A 16854-nucleotide genomic window follows, 5' to 3' on the forward strand; every position below is an offset into this window, starting at 1 on the left:
TGGCATAAAATGTGTCATGTACGTTCATAGTGGACTTTAATATCATTGCATAAAATGTGGACTTTAATATCATTGTTTCACATACTTTACAGTTTATTTTACCGGTTGCCATTGAGGGATGTTTGTCTCTCGACATCCGTAACACAATCTACAAACTTGCAAAGCTGGTGCAATGGATCTCACAAAAGGAGATCAACGTAGACTCCATACCATTCGCCAAACTAAATGCTGCGGAGCTTGTGTGCATGTTTGAGAAACATTTTCCTACTACCATGCTAACCATTCAGGTGCATCTTCTTGTTCACATAGTTGATGAGGTGGAAATAGCTGGCACAGTTCATTCCAGATGGATGTTCTTCTTAGAACGTTTCATGAAAACGCTTAAGGGATATGTGCGTCAAAAGGCACGTCCGGAGGGTAGCATGGCAGAAGGTTGGTTGGTATCAGAGTCCCTAGTGTACATTGGAGAGTGGCTAGACGGATTTGATAAAGCCCGGGACACGCTATGGCGAACCATAGATGATGAGCGCATATCTGGGATTGTCATGTGCAATCTCGGTGTTGAGAAGAAGATGACGGAAGATCTAGAGGCTAAAATCAACCGATTTTGCATGCTTCACAATCCAGTGATGCAAAAGTGGATCTCACAATATGAGGATGCAAAGCAAGAGCGACAAAGGGCACGAATCGAGTGGAGATGGGGAAGACGACCACCGATGCACTATCCAGCGGTTCTCGAGAGCCTACCAACCTTCATGAGCTTAAGATGGTTGCACAACCAATTGAAAAGCGCACAACAATGCGGTGACGAAGTGACTGAGTGTAAGTTGTAGTATAAGTCATACACAGCAGCATGGTGTAAAGGTCGACATGTTAGGGTGGAACGAATCGACAAAAAGCGTTTTACTCAAGATTGTGGAATCATGGCAAATTTTGAATAGTCTAGTCGACGACGTTCCTCTGATGCAGATCCTGTGGTGGCGGAACTCACTTACTTCGGCACGCTGCAAGAGATTTTGAGGATCGATTACAGAGGATTTTTTGTCGACTTGTTCGACGTGCAATGGTTCAAGATAATCATGGAGGGTCGCAACGCTACTGTGCGTAGAGGAGAGTCTGGTTTTCTTGAGGTGGATTCTACTAAGAAATGGACTGACCTAAGAGACACTTTCGTACTACCCGAGCATTGTGAACAAGTAAGTATGTAAATAGTTAACATCCCCCTTTTACAAGTTATGTGCTTGAAAGCTCTCATGTAAGTTATGTGGCTCTGGCATGTAATATTTCATCCTACAAAGTCTACATCAAACTGGTGGTACATCATAGAGGTAGCCCCTCGTAGTGCAAGGACGTATGAAGGCTACCATGTGCCAACCACAACGGCATCAATGGAGGAGATCAGAGAAGATGCTCAATCAGAAGCCGCTGCGGTGGTGCCAGACGAGCATCAAGATGCTACTACTCTATATGGGGTGCATGTAGAGGAGCTACAAAATGAAACAAAGGATATGTGTTTAAACGGAGAGCTCTATATAGATATAGGAAGTTATGCTGAGTTATGCGAGGATGAGAGAGAGATCTTTTAAAGCCACAAATATTGTATTTGAACAATTTTGCTCCGTGTTGTAAAAGCTTTGGCTCTCTAAGTACCTTCCATGGTGTATAACGCTCTTTTCTACTCGTGCTCACATCTTTTGATTGAAAATTCTGAGTTTTCGACTTGCCTCTTCTATCACTCAATTCATTGCGTCATTGTATTTATATGCGTCATTACGTCATTGTATTTAATGGTCTTTGCGTCATTGTCTACTCTATTCATTCAATATTAAGTTTAAATATTCGTGTGTTTAATGCAGGTATGGATGATGAGGAGTTTCTTTCTTCTTTGTCGTACTCCATCCGCATCTCCCTCTCTTTTGGAGCATTCGGCGCGCTCCAAAGCTTCGGCGTCGACGAGACGAGCTTCACACTCGTCTAGACACCGGCGCTCTAGTGGTGGCGGTGGCGGTTGTTGTGGGGATTCCACCACCGATGCCTCCACACCGCCTCGTGTTCGACGAGGCTCTTTACCCTCCCCTTCTTTGCCCGCCCGCACACTAGCCACAACATCGCCATCTACGCCAGGTTTTGCACGGCTGACTGTTCCTAGAAGCTACACACCTCTACCTACTCCGCCAGGAGCCACCCCACTCGACACTCCTCGCTTCGGGGCCCAGACGTCGATGGAGACACCTGACGTCCGTACCCCCATCGACACGCCGCTAGAGACCCCTGCCGGGACACACAGGTTCACGCGTCACCGGCTAGAGGGCTTGTCTTACTCCGTCGACTTCAGCGGCGGCATCATCATAGATGATGACGGCAAGAAGGTGATCTCGCGCATGCGTGGTCTTTGCTCTTAGCTGTTTAGACACTACATACTAAACAAATGGAGTGAAGTACCAAGTGATTTAAAAAACAGAGTCATCAGCATACTTCATGATGAGTTTCCCGTTCCAACACGGGATCAGCGCTTCAATGAAGACCTTATGAAGATTCGAATGCGCGAATACTCCAAACACAAGCGTTCCGAAGTGCAAAAAGCAATCAAGAATGGGTGGAACAGGCCAGATTGGCTGGCCAAAGAAGATTGGAAGAATGCGAAGAAAGCGGCGCGCGAGAATCCCGAAAAGTGGAAGCAACAAAAGGATGCAGCCAGAGCGCGAGTAGAGGCAGGGAGCTCGCACCACTTGGGGAGCGGTGGATGGGCATCATTTGAGGCCGATTTTGTAAGTGTTTTCGCATTGCTCTTTATGTTCGATAGTTTAGGGTTTATGAGTTTTTTAATTCTAACATAATGAAATCTTTGTATGTTTTTACAGTGGTCGATGACCGGACGTGATCCCACACCGTATGAGCGCGAGTACACAGGCAGGAAGGGCTTAAACGCCCTGATGGACATTCTCAGTTCTCGCGGCGGCATGGTTAGTATTAGGGTTTACTCTTTTCTATTTTTTGTATTGTTTTATAAATGTCGTTATATGTTTATACTTACTAAAAGCTGTCTTATTGTCTTTTTTTGCAGAATCGGACAGATACGCCGCTTGGACGCGATGAGACGTCTGACTTGACGACGTCAGTTTAGCCATAGCTAGATAGCATTAGTTTAGGGTTTCTCATAGCTTATGTATCATGAGACGGATTTTATAGGTCTTTTTGAACCATGTATATTATTACATTTTTCACCGCAGTTCCTTTTGCCAATCAATTCTTTATGCCTATGATGTTGTACAATTGTCATTATTACATTTGCCAATCAATTCATTTTGCCTATGATGTGTACAATTGTCAATTTTGCAAACAATGCGTCTTGTGTGTGACTATTTTGGGTCTATTATCTACCCTTGCACTTTTTTAAAAAAGTGAATCAAGTACAATATGGTTGATGGGTGGCAGGGCATTCAATGCCCTGCCACCAAAAAAAAATTCTCTCGGGCATCGCTATTTATGGCTCTGTAGCGTCGCTATAGTCTTCTGTGTAAACGTCGCTATAACCGTCGCTATGAGCGTCGCTATGAGCGTCGCTATGAGCGTCTCTATATAGCGACGCTTATAGTGACGCTTATAGCAACGCATATAGCGACGCTCTCGTAGCGACGCTCGTAGCGACGGTTTTAGCAACACCGGGGGTTATAAAAACCCAGTGTATTTCCGTCGCTAACAGCGTCACAAGAGCACACAACCTCTTGTAGTGTACTAACCCAAATTCAATTTGAAACTTGCTAACTCGAGACAGACCTGCAGGTAAAAAATATGACTACCTACCATAAATAGCAGCCTTTGGCATCCGGACCCTATTTTTGGTGCATAGTTTGACGAGCCGGTCGACCCTAGACCATACCAGGGGTCAAAAACTTTCTATTTCTGGAAAATTTTCACAAAATTTCAATTTGACCAGAAGTAAAAGTCCTACAAGAATCACGACACAAGAATGACATCTGATCATTGAAACCTACTAAAAATAGCATCTTTTACCAAACTGATATTTAGGCTTTAAAATTTTACATAGGTAACCCTCTTCTAGGGCAGGTAGAGACCTTACAGATCGCTTCTTAGAGTAAAAGAAAATCCCATAAAAAATAGTCAAAAGGATAAGACTGCATTGACACCTACAAGGAGTTCACATTGAATTGAATGATACCGTAGCTTGGCGTCTTTGAAGCGACTAGACGGCCATCTGTATATGATAGGAGTATCATTATTTAATTGACACAAAATACCTCCCCAAGCTTCTTTAGAAACATCAAAATAAACAATAAGTGGCTTATTGGTAGGAACTTGAAGAGGAGGGAGATTGTTGCAAATATGCGTGATCCGTTTCATTGTCTCATAAAGTTTTTCAGACCAAAATAATACTTTACTTCTTTCTAGTTCCTTAAAAGAAAGTAAATCCTTGGCCAGATGAGGATATTGAGGGGCAATCCGTTGCAGGCATCCAATAAAGGAATGAACTTCTTTGTGATCATTAAGTTGATCCAAAAAATTTGAAGATTCCTCAATACACGTTCCTCCATTTTTATACATCCAAAAGAAATTTCTACTCCCAGAAAAGCTACATGTGGTTGGCATAGCTCAGTCTTTTTGAGGCTGAGAACTAATCCTGTCTTTTCTAGTTTCTGCATAAACAGGTGTAAATAATTTATGTGACTGGAAATATCCTTGGAGTAGACTAGGATGTCATCGATGTAGAGAAGCAAAAATTCTTTGCAATCGGCAAGTAGGATTTCTATCCGTTCTTGACACAGAGATGGTGTTGGCTTCAAATCCATTGGAAGAACATTCCATTCATGGTACCACAAAGCTGGTTTTGTACCTATTTTGGTTGAATTTTGAACTGCCAGAATCCACTCTTTAGATCGAATTTGGAGAATACCTTACATTCTTTAATTATCCTTAGCAACTCATCCTTTAATGATAGAGGAAACTTTTAAGGTTCTAACCAATCATTGATTGGTTTATAGTTGATTACTAACCTCTTTCTTCCTCGCTTTTGTTATGAATGATTGTTTACATAGAACGCTTGATATGCAAAAGAATTATAATATCAGGAAGAAGAAATCAAACCATCCTTAAGAAGTTGATTTATCTCTTCATTGCACATTCTTGTGTCCTCTAAAGACATTCTAGGATGTGTGGCTTTCAATCCTTTAGGTTGGGATTCTCTAGGAAGAGAAATCCGATATTACTCTTTATCCCAAGATCCCAAGGAATTGTCGCTAGTCTGCTCAGCTAGTTGGGCGACTATCAACTCAAGCTCAAACGAATACCTTGTTTTCTCTGCTTCAACCCAGACTAGAAATCTTTCATCTTACTGTGGATTAGGTAGTGTAGGCATTATCACCTCCATTGAAAGTGCCACGTGGTTTATTGAAAACAGTGTAGGGAGTACCATGAAGCCAAAATTGAATGGACAAGTCGGTGGCAATAGTGTAAGGAGTAAGCTGGGAAATAATATCAACACCGAGGGTAAGATCAATATTAGGATGTGGGTGCAAGTACAGAGTAACCTGCATTTTTGCATTTCCCAAAGCCAGTTTGCATGAAATAATTTTATTAATTCTTCCATGAGAATTATCAGCATAAGTGACTGTAATTATGTAGGTAGTAGTTGACTCAGTTGTTGGGGGACTAAGACATGGTTGATGTATGAAATTACTAATCCTGAGTCCCAAAGCGCATCCAGATGAAATGAGTGTTGTTGAGGAGATTTGTTGTTTTGTTACGGCATTAAACGCACATGCGGTCCTGCGGTCTTGCGGTCTTGCGGAGATCTGGACACTGCGGGTCAGGAGTTATGCGGTATGCGGCGGCCGTAGCGGCAGTTCTTCACGGGATATCATGGAACAGGAGTGTGTGCACCGTTCCCGATCTGCGCTGGAGCAGTGGTTGTATATGGAGGGGCATACCTATCTTTTGATGTAACTTAACCAATCTCTATGATAATCATGGCATCTACTATTGTAACTTTGAGTCTGGATTATACATGAATGAAGCAAGAGGTGTTCTGTGCCTGTGTACTGTGTACTTCCTTCTCTTGTCATTCTATATGTTGATGTTCATATAATGTAGTTGTGGGTAATCATTCCCGTAATGCCTATTGCTCCTGTGTGGGCAATAGCCATTACATCTGGCGACCACGATGTGTGATGGACAGCCTGCGATGAATATGCATGCGCACTAGGTCGTAGGGTCTGCCTAACCCTGTGGTTCCAATTGTAGGAAGACGTCGAAGGAGAGGCGGTTCAGATGAATTTGTTTTTTCTTCACCGCAAATTGAGGAATCTGTATCTCCATCACCAAGCCCGGTGCGTGTTAGGCGGTTGCGACAAGAGAGATGTACTCCGCGCATTCAGTCATGTCCTCCTATCGTACGTTCACCCTCACCCCCACAGGTTGTGCCACCACCGTCTCCGGTAAGCAGACCGGGAGTATCTCCGCCAGTGTCTCCACCTCCTAGTGCTCGTCAGCTTTTCCCGAGAGGAGGAGGAATAGTTGGGCAAGGGGTGATGGCTTATCCTCACATTAAGTATAGTCGGTTTTGAGGTCTTTTGAGTGAAGACCCTGATGCACATTTGCACCAATTCAATAAAGCTTATGGATTGAATCATCCTGGGGTGGTGATTCCTCTCCATCAACAATCAGTGTTTGAATCTACACTCTCAAGGAAAGCTACGAAATGGTTGTCCGAATACCTTGATGATCATTTCCAGACGTATGCCGACGGATCCATAGCGTTTCTACGAAGGTTTCGAATGGAAAAGACAGTCCCTCAACATTTGGAGAAGCTTCGAACGCTCCGGCAGAAGTCATTGCCAGTCGAAGATTACGCTGCAAAATTTCGGATACTTTTGCAGAGGATACCTCAGGCACAAAGGCTGGCAGCCAAAGTGCTGAATGATTATTTTTTGCGGGGGCTCAATAAGGATCTCAGAACGGCTATGGCAACAATGGATAAGGTAACTACTCCATTGGATAATGTAATCGCTAGGGCGGTAGTAGCAGGAGAGGCTTTAGAGGATACAGAATCTCCAAAGAAGTCAAAGAACAAAGACAGGAAGAAATCTCATCGCAAGTTGCAAGACCGTGGAAGTGATAGTTCGGAGTCGGAATCCGCAGTATCAGGTTCCTCGGACTCAGGCAACAATGATTCGGGGAAAGTATCGGAAGAGACTCTGCGGAAAAAATCCCAGTGTCACGGGAAAGGTGTTTCATTCGGATCGTCGGAATCAACTGCGGTGGCTAAAAGTCTGAGGAACTATGGTGTACCCAATGTCGGAATCCGGGCCATGCTGCTCAGGAGTGCGCAATGAATCAGAAGTGGTGTGCGATTTGCACGACCAATACTCATAATACAATGGAATCTTATTTCAATGGCCGGGGTCGTCGGAGCCAAGGGGAATCTTCTCCCTGGCAACAACCACAGATAGGGCAGGGACAAGAGCCTGCTATGGCGATGGCTCATGCTCATACATCAGAGACGCCTGTGCAAGGTCCAGCAGGAGGACGGGGTCAAGGGGGAGGACGAGATCACGTAAGAGGTGGCCGAGATCCTAATCGCCCCAAGACATGACTTTTCTGTTTGGGGGATGGACACTGGCGATCTGAGTGTAGTGAAGCTATGGAATAAGATCAGAAAAAGCAGGAACGTGCTGCAGGGAAACAACCTAGTGTGGCTATGGTTCAGCTTGAAGGACTGGAGGAGTCTGATCATGTGGTTTCATTAATCACATGTTCGGGTAAAAATGTGGTTCCAACTCCCACTCCCGATGTGAAAATTCCGGATTGGACGGTTCAGGAAGAAGTGCGGAAAAAGACTGTGTCCTAGTTGCCACAATCCGCACCATCAGTGAAGACAACAGAACCATCGACATCGACTATGCCATCGATTAAGGGCCTGGAAATAGAGGAAGGAAAAGCTGGAAATAAGAATGATATTAAAGAACAGGAGGATTGGAATTCAGTTTGGCAAGAGTTTCTCATGGCACCAATTCAAGTACCTCTGGGTTCATTGCTGAAATTGGTCCCGAATTTCCATAATGCATTGCTGCGACAAACGAGCACTGAGCTAAGGGAAGTCGCCATTGGGAAAGTTGAAAGCGAGGAGGATGATTCAGTCCCGTTGCTGGCAAATAGGATCACGGATACCCGCATTCCGGAGCTTTCAGTTCGATACCATGGAACATACATTGACAAGGTGCTATTGGACGGTGGAGCGGGAGTAAACATTATCACCCAAGCATCTTGTGAGCGTTTTGGTTTCAGTGATTGGGAGCCTGCACCCTTTGTAGTCCGCATGGAAGATCAAAGAAGAGTGCAACCAGTGGGTTTACTTCGCGGCATTGTTTTGGATGTGGCGGGCTTATCCTTTGTTGTTTCCTTAGTTGTCTTGAATATTAAAGATCATAATCAGGATTATCACATTATCTTGGGGAGACCCTGGTTACGACAAGCGAGGGTAAAGCATAATTGGGAAGCAAATATGCTTACAGTAAAGAAGGTTAGAAGAAAAGTGTGTGTGATGTTGGGAACATGCCGACAACCAGTTCAGGCAGCATGGCCAGTGATAGCAGAAACAGTCAATATGGTGGAAGGATTAGAAGAGGATGAAGAGGAACAATTTCTCAAAGCTAATCCGGATTTGGTTTCTTGATATCTTGCGGATATTTCTCTGATTTTGAAAGGGAATTCGATGAGGGTTTCAGGAACTCGAACAGGAATAGGGGAGCAACAATAGGTGCTTCCAAGTCCTGAATCATTGGAGGACGTGATTCAGCAAGAACGAACGTTTGAGGCGCAAATAGGAAAAATTACAAGGGTTAAAGAAGATGAATTAGAGAAGGTTTTTCTTGGGGAGAAAGCAGAGTTGCAGCCTATATACATTAATAAGCAACTGGAGGCGAGTTTTAGAGATGATTTGATCAAGTTACTGATCGAGTTTAAGGATGTTTTCGCATGGGAATATGCGGATATGCAGGGATTGGATCCTAAGTTTTATCAGCATACGATCAATCTGAAATCGGATGCGGTGCCAGTGAAGCAGCACTCATACATGATGAATCCGAATGTGGCAAAGCAAGTTAAGATGGAAATTGATCGCCTGTTGGAAGTGGGTTTTATTACCCCTATTGATAATCCGGAGTGGATTTATCCAATTGTGGTAGTGCCAAAGAAAAATAAGCAAATCCGCATTTGTGTGGATTATCGGAAACTGAATGCAGCTACTGTTCCAGATCCTTTTCCTCTTCCGTTTTTGGATTCCATTTTGGATGATGTAGCAGGACACGAGATGTATACTTTTTTGGATGGATTTAGTGGATATAATCAAATCCGAATGGCATTGCGGGATCAGCCAAAAACACCTTTAGTACCGCATGGGGTGTGTTTGCCTGCACACTGATGTGGTTTGGATTGTGGAATGCACCTTCCACTTTTCAAAGGGATATGTTTCAAATTTTTGGTCCTTATTTGACGGATTTTATGAGAATTTGTTTGGATGATCTCAGTGTTTTTGGAGCAAAATTGGTGCATTTGAAGAAATTACGGTTATGCTTTATGAAATGTAGAGAGGTGAAATTCAGTTTGAATCCTTTAAAGTGTGCATTTTCTGTTCGCAGTGGCAGGCTACTGGGGCATATCATTTCTGAAGATGGTATTTATGTGGATCCGGATAAAATTGCGGCAATTATGGAAGCGCCTGCACCTCGGAACCAAAAACAGTGCCAGATTTTCCTGGGACAAGCTCGTTGGCATGGGAGGCATTTGCGGTTTGTCGCGCATTTATTAATCCCGATTACTCAGGCAGCTCATTCTATAGATTTTGAATGGACACAGGAATGTGACTTGGCTTTTCGGAGATTAAAACTTCAGCTATCCAAAGCTCCGATTATGCTTGCATCGAATTGGGGTCAGGATTTTCATGTGTTTGTGGATGCTTCGGATCGTGCTATTGGCAGTGTGCTGATGCAGGAACAAAGTGAAGGATGGTTCCGACCTGTCTATTATGCCACTAGACGATTATCATCCGCAGAAAGAAATTATTCCGTAGTCGAAAGGGAATGTTTAGGGATGATTTATTCAGTGAAGAAATTCCGGCACTATCTGCTGGGCTGACGTTTTTTCTTCCATGTGGACCATTCGGCTCTTTTATACCTGGTAAGGCAACAGAATTTGACGAGAAGATTGACCAGATGGGTGCTTTTGCTGTAGGAATTTGACTTTGAGGTCAAACATCAGCCAGGGGCATAGCATGCGGTGGCTGACTACCTATCTAGGTTAGATTCCGGAGAGCCGCCAACGGGTGTAGCTGATGAATTTCCAGATGCGTCTCTGTTTCTAACAGGAGTAGCTGCAGAGGATATCACAGTCCCGCAACAGGCAAGGGTCATTCCTAGCATCCCATGGACATGGTATGAGGAGATGTTTCATTTTCTCGACAGCGGCGAAATGCCTTCTTTCTTGTCTAGCCATCAGAGGAAACATATGGCTATCACAAGCAGGAATTTTGAGATTATTATGGGGAAGCTCTATTATCGTACAGTGGCAGAGTTGTTACTCAGATGTGTGCTACCACAGGAGCAGGAAGCAGTATTAGAGGAAGTCCATACTGGTATTGCGGGAGGTCACTTTGCAGCATTAATCACAGCTCGAAAGGTTCTCCAATCTGGATTATGGTGGCCCACATTGTTTCAGGATGCGAGAAATTATGTGCAACAGTGTGATGTGTGTCAGCGGGTAGGGCAACCTACCAAACGGTCAAGAATGCCTTTTTAGCCAGTTCTGCCTTTGGATCCTTTTCAAAAGTGGGGTTTGGATTTTGTTGGTCCTTTTAAACCAATGGCAACTCACACAGGAAATAAGTATATCTTGACAGCCACGGATTACGCTACCAAATGGGTGGAGGCATGGCCTTTGAGAGATAACACTATAGTTTCTGTGGCGGGATTCTTATATAAGGATATATTTTCTAGATATGGCTGCCCTATTGAGCTGGTAAGTGACAGGGGAAGTCATTTTTTTATTAAGGTGATGGAGAGAATGCTACGGTTTTATTTTGTACTACACAGAAAATCTTCTCCATATGATCCTTAGGTGAATGGGCCAGCAGAATCAACTAATAAGCAATTGATTCGGATTTTAATAAAGTTGGTGAATATGCATCGGACGGATTGGGATGTGAAACTTCCTTCCGCCTTATGGGCCTATCGGACAGCTTATAAAGTGGCAACAGGATTGACTCCTTTTAAGTTGGCATTTGGCATCGACGCAATCACTCCGGTGGAGCATGTGATTCCGAGTATGCGGATGTTGATTGCGGATCGGCTTCTTCCAGAGGATTCTGTGATTTATCGATTGGATGTTTTGCAGGAACTGGACGAAGAGCGGCTAAATAGCTTTGCGGTGCTGCAGGATCTGCAGTCTAGGCGAAAAAAATGGCTGGATCGCCCGAAAGCACGGCAATTTGTTTGGGGACAGCTGGTCCTGGTCTTCAATTCCCGCCTCGGGAAGATGCCGGGGAAGCTTAAATTACGGTGGTCAGGACCATTCTGGATTTTTCAAGCATGCGGGCCCATCTCTTTTTATTTGGCGGATTTGAGGGGGGAGGTTATTTCTGTGCCGGTCAATGGTTTCATACGGCACCATTATGTTTCACCTACCACGATTCAATGCCCCTTTGCTGTGGTACAAGAGCCGGAAGCCGCCCTAATTATGATTGGGGATTCTTTTGCATGCAATCTTGGAAAGAGGGAAAGGATCTATGATGGTTGCTGTTGAGCTATATATAGTATCTCTATATATAGCACCTTGGTCCCCTCTATATAAACACATCTTGTGTGATCAGTAGACACACTTTGGGGTTTGCATATGATGGTGTTCTCTCTCTCTTCTCGTCTACCTACGCTCTCTCCCTCCGTTTCAACATGGTATCCTCTACCTACGCTCTCTCCCTCCGTTTCAACATGGTATCTCGTGTGATGAGTAGACACACTTTGGGGTTTGCATATGATGGTGTTCTCTCTCTCTTCTCGTCTACCTATGCTCTCTCCCTCCGTTTCAACATGGTATCAGAGCTCATCCTCAACGAAGCTAAGTAGTCTTCATCTCTCTACTCTTCGTGATAATAGATTTCTTTGTGGACTCTCGTTGTAGGAAGTAATCGGTATCTTTTTATTTATTCATGGTCATGAGAAATTCAATAAGTATCCGTCTTTGTAAATCTTAGGGAGAATCGAGATTCAATAAGTTTCCGTCTTTCAAAGGGCAACGCTAGCTGATCTCTACAAAGTACAAAGAAAATGAGTACAAACTCCTAGTTGAAACTCAAGTAAATAATATTAGGAGTGATGAAGTATTTTGTAGATTATGGTAACACAGAGCAGCAAGAAGTTGTAGATCAGCATACAATTGACATGAAGGAGTTTATTGCAGAGCTAATAGAGGAACTAAATCGTGCAATCGTTGATCTCTACTATGAGAGTAGCGTCTGTTCGACAAGCAACCGTAATTAAGTGTCGTGAGCACGAGACAACACAAGGCGGTGCAGCTGTAATTAAGCATCATGAGCACAGTGTAGCGTATACTTCATCATGCCAAGGATATACTCAAAGCTCTAAAAATATCAAAACGCCGTAACGCTTTTGTTGTTGATGTCACTGCCCACCTTGCTTTGCCCCACGTTATTTTAAGAACTACCAAGGGTCTGCTAAATATAATTATTAGTGGGCGATGGCGACGCTTTGCTTTATCTACAAGTGAGCGACATCTGCAGCTATATATAGACTCGTCATCCTTTTGATCAAATTTATTGCATGATATCTTATTTAGATCCTTTCTTAGGAGCCACAATTTTCTGCCTATGGTGGCTGCCCCATGCCGACTTAAGAGATTCTGTGCCACAAGCTACTGGACATACAATCAGCACATCTAGTTGTCTAGAGTTGACAAGCCTAGTATTATTGGACTATTAAATTGTCATAGCTCTCGATTTACAGATCTGGATGGCCGCTACGAGCTCTCAGGTATACTACGGTGAAGGTTGGCCTCAACAACCACCTGTGAATCTTCCTGGGCTGCTACTATGATGAGCTCGTAGCCGTCATGGCCGTACGATAATGCCCCAACTTGCAGTGACCTCGTTTTGATCGTGCTTCACCAAGGCAAAATATTATTGTTGCTATTATTGCCGACAAGAGAAACTTGCAAAAACCTCTTATTTGATTGCTACGGTCTCTACGAACTGTTTTAATGACCAATGTGAAGGTTGGTTTTGGCTTCAATCAGAGTAGCACCATCATGTTATCTTTATGAATATATTTTCCCGTAAGTACTAAATGGATATACATGCTGATTGTTATTATGAGCCTTCAAGTTCTGTGCGTGCTCAAATTAAACAAGTTCTTGTAATTTGTTTCTACCTGGATTGAGGCACAAATATTTCCGGCCACCTCGACCTAGCCATATTGAGATTGTATGTTTGGACATCAATTCTTGCAATTTGTTTCTATTGATCTCGTTGCAATTTTTCATAAATACTTCACGTAATTCTATGATCGTCTTATGAGATTGTATACTAACGTATGTGATGGTTTTCATGTGAATCATATCAATCAAGAGATTACAAGATATACCAAGTCATTATCTACTCACTAATTATTGTCTTGAGGTTTTGTAGATTTCGTACCTAACTAGCATCTCTGATGCCATGGTACGTAAGCCATGATGATGATTACTATTTTATAATTTTTGTTTAAAAGTTGAAGAAAAACGTCTATGATGCGATGGTACGTAAAGCCATGATGATTGTTATTTCACATTATTTTTCTGAGCATCTCTAGTGCCATGGTGAATACCGTGATGCCATGATACGTAAAACCATGATGATGATTACTATTTCACAGTTTTTGTTTGATTTGAAGAAAACGTCTATGATGCCATGGTACGTAAAACCATGATGATTACTATTTTAAAGTTTTTCTGAGCGTCTCTTATGCCATGGTGAATACCGTGATGCCATGGTACGTAAAGCCATGATGATGACAATTTCCAGCTGTTGAGATCTTGGGGACCCCAATATGTCTTACATCTCAGCTTTGTATATATGTGTGCTCATGTGATTACATTGATATTACATTTGTTTCTATGTCATTTGCACATGCGATTGCATTGGCATCATGTTTGTTTCTATGTCGTCTCCACAGCGGCGTCGCGAACCGTCTGTAAGGACAATGTGATGTGTTTATTTCTAACCTTCACATCTCGATATGTTTTTTGAGTTGATATTGTTTACAGGATGAAATTCACATCAAGCAATACGTATAGAGGCTCAAAGATATTCAAGGTGGTCAAAGATATTGAAGGTTTTCAAAGATATTGAAGAATTTGCATATATTGTTAAAGACCCTTGAAAGGGCACATTGTAAAACAGGAGTGATGTAGCTCCTTTGAACATTGTAAATCTATATTTAAAATATTTTAATATAACGGTGGGTATATATAGAGATGTGGGTTTTTCCCTTGAGCCCCCAAGGGTTTTTTCATCCACACTTAGGGACCTTCATTTGATTGGGGGTGTTGAGCTATATATAGTATCTCTATATATAGCACCCTGGTGCCCTCTATATAAACACATCTTGTGTGATCAGTAGACACACTTTGGGGTTTGCATATGATGGTGTTGTCTCTCTCTTCTCGTCTACCTACGCTCTCTCCCTCCGTTTCAACAGTTGCGACACCGTGGATCGCTCTATTTTGGGAACTCATTGTGGAAAGGTTACTACTACATGCAGACGATTCTTATAGTGTTTCTCTTGTTTTGTGTGTTGCATGCTCTTAGTTCTCTACTCTCTGCTCCTTCCTCTCATCGCCACCATGACAGCTTCTCTCCTGCAATGTATTCCGTTCACTCCTGTACAGCAGCTAGCGCTTCGACGAGTGGACGCATGGCTTCAAGACTTGCGGTTGCGTGTGTTCGCCAACTTGGATTGGCAAGGGATCCCAGTTCACCCGTAGGCAGCAGGTTTGATTGAGCAACTCGCTACTGGCGATATGGTAGTGCTGAATAATTAGCAGATTCAGTTGATAGCAGAAAGGATTTCAAGGTGTTTCTATTTACACAACGATGGCGTGGTGCGCGCCTCTCATGTGATCCCTGCTGCAGATGTAGAACAAGAATTTTGTTTGAAGGTAAAAGGGGAGTATAAGCTCTTAGGGTTGTCGGATGTAGCAACCAAGGATGCATATCGGTGGTTTCTCGAGGCGATTTGGCTGCAGGACAAAACTTATACCATTCGACCTGAGCAAGAAATGTTTTGCGTTCGGCCAACTTTGGGCCAGTAGCTTGGGCAGCGGTGGTCAGGGAACTCCTGCTGGCGAAGTGCCAAAGAGTGATGGCACAGTTGGGGAGGAATACCCCAACCAATACAAAGGTTGGCCAACTGCTCACATTGATTTTTCCTTTAAGAGAAGTTTTTCCTCTCGCCCTGCTTCCTCTCTGCCACTTTGAATATGATCGCTTGGTGGTCCAAGGCACTAATGCTCCTCTTTCGCAAACACAAAGCTTGGCAGTGCCGGCTGAGAGAGAAACAACAACAGCAGCATGTGGGCACTGGGGATTTTCCTGGTCCATCGTCAGCAGTGGTATCCTCTGGAGCCCAAGAGATGGCCACTACAGGTGCAGGATCAGCAAGCCGCAAGCGCGGCAGGGAGGAACAACAATTTTCGACACCACCTCCGGCAACTGCATCTCTTCTTTTGGAGGATTCTGCGGTGGCTTGCTGGCACCGCCGAATGAAGGAGAGAGTGGGCAGTGCTACTTCTGTGCAGATGAGCTCTCCGGTTGCGGATGTTCCCGCTCAACCGAAAACTTCTAGCATTACCAACGCGGCTGCGACAGGAGGTACTCTACCTGCAGCGCTACCTTTGGAGGCTACGGCAGCGTCCCCCGCTGACCAATTGCAGGCATGTGGAACTTTTTTGAGCAGACTTGCAAAGTCTATTCATGTAGCCTGGCCAGTCCCCGCCACAGAGGGAAGAGTCAATGAGCTGGAAGCGCAGGTAGCGGCTTCGCAGACTCGCATTGACGAGTTATCTACTCAAAATGAAGAGTTGAATGCAACAACTCGCCAGCAAGGGGCAGAAATACAAATGTTATGAGGGGCTAATGCTGAGTTTGTGGACTCTATTCAATAGGAACTTCTTCAGTTGAGAACGCAGCATAGCCTAGCCTCGCACCCTGGCGATGTAATGATTAATATGAATGCGTTGGCAATGGAGATATAAGAAGATCTCCGAGTTTTTTTAGATAATCAATTATAAAGCTGAAGCACACGCTTGGCTGCTGAGGTGAGAGCATAGCCACCCACTCAGCAGGTTGTGGTGCAACACCCCGAGTCCTCCAACACTGACAGAGATAAGAGTGTTGTTCCCGAGGGTTTTGATGTTGCTGATTGGGCACAAGCTACAGAGGATTGTGCTAAAGCCCAGGCTGATGTATCTCGTTCACAGAAAATGATTCATCGATTTCGTAAGGAGCAACGCAGGGTCTGTTTTTGGGTGGAGACCTTAGCTCATTCTTTTTCTCTCATTTTACCACCTTGCCCTCCATTTTGGTCTTCTCTTAATAGATACCTTTCTCGCTATTATCCTTTACATACACCTCTTGCTTCTCTGCCACAGGCGCCTCAATCTATTTCTTTGCCAACGCAGTTTATTCCTTGGGCTGCCTGGCCGGAACAAATTGAGATAGATCCACATCTTTTGTATGAGGTCTATGGAGCACATACTACAGATTTTAGAGGCTTTGGCTATATTCATATTTCC

This window comes from Adiantum capillus-veneris, chromosome 1 (assembly GCF_014529385.1).
Source record: "Adiantum capillus-veneris isolate H3 chromosome 1, ASM1452938v2, whole genome shotgun sequence".
Classification (NCBI taxonomy): Eukaryota; Viridiplantae; Streptophyta; class Polypodiopsida; order Polypodiales; family Pteridaceae; genus Adiantum; species Adiantum capillus-veneris.